Source organism: Nicotiana tomentosiformis, chromosome 3 (genome assembly GCF_000390325.3).
Source record: "Nicotiana tomentosiformis chromosome 3, ASM39032v3, whole genome shotgun sequence".
NCBI lineage: Eukaryota > Viridiplantae > Streptophyta > Magnoliopsida > Solanales > Solanaceae > Nicotiana > Nicotiana tomentosiformis.
In genome coordinates this window covers 61,593,968-61,601,039 of record NC_090814.1, presented here as the reverse complement: position 1 = coordinate 61,601,039, position 7,072 = coordinate 61,593,968, and the positions used below count along the sequence as shown (strand labels likewise).

Here is a 7,072-nt window from a genome sequence, read left to right as displayed (position 1 = left end):
ATCGCCTTACCCGAGCTCAAAAATTGGAAATGGTTGAAAATGGGTCGAAACCCCATTTCCAGAACTTAAGTTCTGTTTTTCAGATTTTTACCCTTCGCGAACGCGGTCAGTGCCTCGCGTTCGCGAAGTACAAAATTTGTGCTGCCCAATTTTACTCTTCGCGAACGTGAAGCTTGCCTGGCTTGGCCTTCGCGAACGTGAGATGCCCTTCACGAACGCGAAGGCAATTTCCTGGTTAGCCTCTTTTCCTTCGCGAACGCAAGGCTTCGATCGCGAACGTGAAGCTTTGCACCTCAAGCCTTCGCGAACGCGTTCACTCTGTCGCAAACGCGAAGCATAAAACGTGCCAGCCCTAATTTTCTCTTCGCATTCGCGATAGTACCTTCGCGAACGTGAAGAAGAACACACCAGAAGCCTGAAGTCAGCAGAAAACCGGATTTCCTAAGTCCGAAATCATCTCGTAACCCATCTGAAACTCACCCGAGCTCTCGAGGCTCCAAACTAAACATGCACATAAGTCCTAAAACATCATACGAACTTGCTCGCGCGATCAAATTGCCAAACTAACACCTAGAACTACGAATCAGACACCAAATTAAAGGAAATTTTTAAGAAAATTTTAAAACTTATATATTTACAACCGGATGTTCGAAACACGTCAAATCAACTCTGATTCTCACCAAATTCGGCAAATAAGTCATAAATATTATAGTGGACCTATACCGAGCTCCGAAACTAAAATACGGATCTGGGGTCAATAAATCCAACATCAGTAATTTCTTAAAAATTATTAAACTTTCAAACTTTTAATTTTTTATCAAAATTCCATATCTCGGGCTAGGGACCTCGGAATTCGATTTCGGGCATACGTCCAAGTCCTAAATCACGATACGGACCTACCGAAATTGTCAAAATACTGATCCGGGTCTGTTTGCTCAAAATGTTGAACAAAGTCAACTCAGTTGAGTTTTAAAGCTCTATTTCACATTTTAATCTATTTTTCACATAAAAACTTTTCGAAAAATTGTACGGACTGCGCACGCAAGTCGGAAAATAATAATTAGTGCTTTTTGAGGTCTTAGAATACAGAATTACTTATTTAATTTAAAGATGACATTTTAGGTCATCACAGATATTCATTGGAAAAAGTGTATCAATTGTTTCAGCCACTGTTGTCCGTTGAGTAAACGTCAGCCTCAACCCATGTAGGTGTTAAACCTCTCCTTGTTTTGGCAAACAATAAAGTTCGCCATAAAATATAATCCAAGCTCCTTAATTTGTGTTTTGAAAAGAAGCAAAACTGACTTGCCAATAGAAGCATGTATCCGATCACCCTACAAAGAAATTACATTAAATATTAAAGATTACAAATTTATATAGTAATACTAATTTATATTACTATGCTTGAATACTTGAATTTATATTAATACTACTTTTCAACGGTAGAGTTGAAGAAATTAATAAGTCAAAAAAATAGAGCAAAAACTCCAGATTTGCAACTTAAGGATTCGGTACTTCCCACAAACGGATAACCCGAACTTTCAACTTCCATTGCATCTTCGAAATTGTTATATCCTTGATGAAATCAATGTGAAGCCATCTATTGCATAAGCCGTAAGTTTTCTTGAAATCTTGATAGCAGTAGGAAGATTAGAATTGAAGTACCGTATATTAGTGAAAGAAATATAAGTTTGCAGTTTTGAGCAGTTGTTACCCAGTATAGTGGATTTCAATCGTGACTTTCAATCGTGATTTAGATAGTTGAGGATACTCTGACTATCGTGATTTTGCAGAGATAATTTAGGACAAGTGGAAGGTAAAAAGTTTTTACCTAATATTGTGGATTAAACGGTTTTCACATGTAAAATCATTTAATATTTAAAAAAATTAAAAAAATTTGAAAGTTCTACCGAATTTTGTACGACAGTTTTATTGCAAATAAAGTTTTAGTTCCTAATTAGTTGGAGCAATGTCTTAGAGTGCCAAGTGGCATATTGGAATGATGCCACTTGGCTTAATGATCGGAGTTTTTCTTTTGCTTTTAACTATAGATTATCAATCTCCGATAAGTATTTTTCAAAAAAAAAAAACATCTTCCTTTATATACCAAACACAATATCTTACCTTTTTTTTTTCAATTTCTGTTTATAAACGTTTGAAGAATAGTGAGAGACTCGGATCAAACTTTAGAATGGCCAACATCCCCATTTTAAAACAGAAAATGGCAGAAATATGATACCATAAAGGATGATCTTTAACTTATGGCCTTCTGGGCATATCACCTGACTAAAGGGCAAACCTTCAAGGCTAAGTCAAAAGTCTCGCCCAATGACCGGGAAAACTTGTTAAACTTTAAGTTTTGCCCATGGGACAAGCGGTATCAAAAGTTCAAGACCACCTAGTACCTTTTGTATACTTCACCCATTTTAACATGAATGAATGTATAAGGCAGGTCCACAACATATTTACATAATTGGGCTGACAAGCATCCAATATCAAGCCCAGAACACTAAGCCCGTTAAGTAGCAACCTTAATTTCTATATCATTTGAGGTGAACGATTTTTCACTTATACAAATAGCCGGTTAGATTCACTGTTTACTTTTTTTAGCTAGTGTATATTCATTATATATTGATTAAACATGATTATACATATATTATATATTTGCCGACTATTTTTAGTTTAAATGGTTGGGTGGGTGACTATTTAGGTTAATTCTTCAAAATTTATTATAGGTCGAAATTAAAGATAGGAAAGAAAAGTTTAATAGTTTAAACTAAAATATGATGGAAAAGTTTACATAAATAACATGCTAAATAGGTTGATTACATAGAAAAATTGAGGAATATTCTGTAATTAAGTGGAGCAGCTTGCAAATAGCACTACGGTTTTGTTAAAGTAGGGATCAAGGTACTAAACATTATTGAATTTCAATTGGGATAAAGATGGTCGGACATATTAATGATGCGTCAAATTGGATAAAGGTGATGCCAAAAACATATATTACGTACACAATCAAATTATAGTAAATTGTCATAATTATGGCAACTATAAATATCATGACACGTAAAATTACACTTGTCGTATATAAATTCGATAGGATAGAATTTAAGTTTAACGCACTGACGGGGCAAAAAAGAATTACACAATCCGATCATTTATAAAGTAATTATAGATAAATTTCTTCAATAAATATTAACTATTACTATGTTAAAAATGGAAACTATACATCGATAATTATCGGAATTAAGCTAAGGAATTATAAAAAAGACTTACACAATTAGAAGGTATGTTATAGGTAATCTTTACGATAAACATGCATTAACTATTAATATGTTAAAAATGGAAACTATACCGTGCTATGACATGTAAAATAACACATTGATAGTTATCGGAATCGAGCTAAGGCATTATAATTTGCCTATATAAATAAACCATCCGTCTTTAACCAACATTATCATTACTCAAACCATATTATTTCACATATAATACCAAAGCTACCGAGCAAAACAGTGTTGTTACACTCATTCTCTCATGGCTAAACTGATTAGTTTAAGTGTGTATTTTCTTTTGCTCCCTATCTTTCTTTTGGAGTTTAGGTTAAAGCTACTGTGTTCTGCCGAACTCGTAGGCAGAACTGCAGCTCCCACCCTGCTTAGCGTAACCCTATCTCAAGCTGAAAATGCTCATAAGGAGATTTTAGCTATGAATATAAGTTCATTCAATGAGTTAGGGAAGTTGGCTTGGGCTGATTGCTTAAAGCTTTATGAAGATACTTTTTATCAACTTAACAAATCCATCAACAACTCTGGTAAGACAAATGATGTTCAAACATGGCTAAGTGCAGCTATGGCTAATCATCAAACATGCTTAAATGGATTCCATGATTTCCAATTATCATCACATTTGGAGAAATTTTCCTCTGTGTTAAATGATTTCTCCGAAAACCTTTGCAACTCTCTTGCCATAAACAAAGCCACGGCTATACCTTCAGCTTCACTATCAACAAATCCCCAACTTAAGGGCCGACGTTTACTTAGGGGCGGAGTTGCATGGTCTGAAGCGGGTTCAACTGAATCTCATACCGGTAAGAAAATGTGAATCCCCTTAAACATGGGGGAAATTGTTAGTATATTGGTAAATAATGTGATTCTAAATTTTCTTTAAGTCGAAAGTTTGAATTCCAAGTGTTATATTCTTAGTTCTAACATAATTTATAAATTTCCTTATTAGGATTCCTGACTTCACCCGACAAGAAACCTTTACAGCAAGGAACTCCAATAAAGGCCGATATCGTGGTGGCTCAAGATGGTTCTGGGAATTATCACACTATTTCTGAAGCTTTAGCTGCAGTAAATAGCATGAGGAATGGCACAGGGAGATTTGTGATATATGTGAAAAGAGGTAATTATACAGAATATGTGGAGATCGAGAATACTATGAATAATTTGATGTTCATTGGAGATGGGATTGATGCTACAATTATCAGTGGCAATAGAAGTAATGGTACTGGCTATTCAACTTTTGGTTCTGCAACTTTCGGTAAGTTTATTGTAATGTTTTTAGAGAAATTCTCAATGGGTTATTGAATTTATAATTAAACAATTAAATTTATTTAAATAAGAGATAAAAAAGAAGAACAAGAGTTAATTATTGCACTATATATATTCATTAGTTCCTCTCGCCTGCATGCATCAATTATATTTCCATGCACGTACACTTTAATACAACACTTTATATATAAGAAATTTAAGACAAGGGCTGATTGATTTTCTTATTCCAAATACAAAACAAATCCACTTAATTGGTCAATATATAGTACATCAATAAAAGAAACGTATTACGTACCAAAGTATACCAATTGCATGCATCTTGTCAAATTTTCATCAATAATATAATATGATCAATCTCACACACACACACACTCACACACACACATATATACATACATTCATACATACATATTTCAAATACCAACAAGAAATTAAGTATAATAAACAGTGTTTTATTTACATAAAGTCAATAAAAGGGTTTCTTAATTAGATTCTAAACCGTACTAATTGTTTTGACCTTTATTTTGTGTTTTCTATTTATGCCTTAGGTGTTTCTGGAGGTGGCTTCATTGCTAAGGATATAACCTTTGAAAATACAGCAGGACCTGAAAATGGCCAAGCAGTTGCTCTTCGTTCTGACTCAGATTTATCAGTATATTATCGTTGCAGTTTCAAAGGGTACCAAGACACCTTATATGTACACAAACAACGACAGTTTTATCGCGATTGTGACATATATGGGACAGTAGATTTCATATTTGGAGACGCAGCTGCAGTGTTCCAAAATTGCAATATTTACGTAAGAAAGCCAAAGAGTGGTCAGTCAAACACTATCACAGCGCAAGGAAAAACATATCCTTATGAAAATAGTGGAATTATAATACATAATTCTCATATAACAGCAGCATCAGACCTAAGACCTGTGCAAGATTTGTTTAAGAGTTATCTTGGTAGGCCGTGGAAGAATTACTGAACAACAGTATTTATGAAGAGTAATATTGATGGCCTAATTGATGCAACTGGTTGGTTACCCTGGAGTGGAGATTTCCTACCAACTTTGTACTATGGTGAGTACAATAATACTGGAGCTGGTGCAGGAACTGGTGGTAGGGTAAATTGGCCAGGGTACCACGTGATAACGAACGTTACTGAAGCTGAAAAATTCTCTGTAGGGAACTTCTTGGCCGGAGACTCATGGCTTCCGGCCACTGGAGTTCCCTACACATCTAGCATCTGAATATATATATATATATATTTCCTTTAGAAAGATATATATATATATATATACAATAAACAATATATTTCCTTTAGAAAGATATAGTATAGATTTCCTTTTTTTTTAATTAGTATTTGGTTTAACATCATGTAAATTTGGTACTTAGGTGATGTCAATGAGAAGATGAATGCATATATAAATATAATTTTAGTTTATTGTTATTATTATAAGTCTGGCATTTTATTAATTTTTGTGTTTCAATTTATGTGTCTTACTTAATCTATTTAAAAATAACAATCATTTTTCTATATTTAATTAGTAGTATGTTTTCTAAACATTGGCATCGGATGAACTATAAATTTATATGAGGGGATTCAAAAGTATTATAAGATGTCACAGTTGGAATTTGAACCTATGACCTAAAGCGAATTTGAACTTTACTACGAAACTTGACTCTCTTTTTTTCATGTACAAGGGGAGTAAAAAGCTCACATATAACTGAATTTTTTGGGTGAAGGTGTTCGGTTGAATTCACTTCATACTACTTAGTTCTGACGTTGTTTCTAACATTCTCATTTTATCCTTAATGATATTTCAAATTTCACGACGTGTTTACCACACAATTCAAATGATCTTTTTGATATGCTATACACATTTTATTTAAGATTGTAAAATTAAAAATATCTTTATAATATTCTTAAACTTTGAGTTCAGTTGTCAAAGTATAAAATGACCGAATGAATTACTTGTCTTCGCAAAAATATAATCTGTTTTAAGAGAAGGCTGGTACAAGAATCCGCATTCCTGCTAAAAGTTGGCCTTAATTTCTTTCCCTAATGTATCATTTATGATCAAAATTAAGAACTTTGAATCTCCAATTCGGAATCAAGCCGCATAAAGTGTAACAAAGGGAGTACGTACTATGCAACAAGTAACTCTCATGTCAATAGTCTTTTAACGATTTATGTTGATTAAGTCGTTTTCCATGCATGTCTTACTCCATCGGTCCTTATTTATGTGATATTTTTCATTTCTCGTAAGTCAATTTAACTAATCTTTAAAAAAGTTACATTAAATTAGATCAGTTTAATATTTTAAAATTAAAATTTAGATACTCAAAACTATATATAAAAACTATAAGTTATAATTTTTCTCATGTAAATATGATAAAAAAATTTATAGTTTAAAATATCAATTAAAGTTCATATAATTTAAATCTCAAAAAGCGAAATAGTCACATACATTGAGGCGGAAGGATCGTAAAAAAAAATTAGATATTCATTTTTCAGTTATGTTTGATGAG

General features: G+C 33.1%; 1 pseudogene; it reads left to right on the top strand.

Annotated features, from left to right (window-relative positions):
* Nucleotides 1-3,534: 3,534 nt before the first annotated feature.
* Nucleotides 3,535-5,790, top strand: LOC138907894 (pectinesterase-like; annotated as a pseudogene).
* Nucleotides 5,791-7,072: the final 1,282 nt, after the last annotated feature.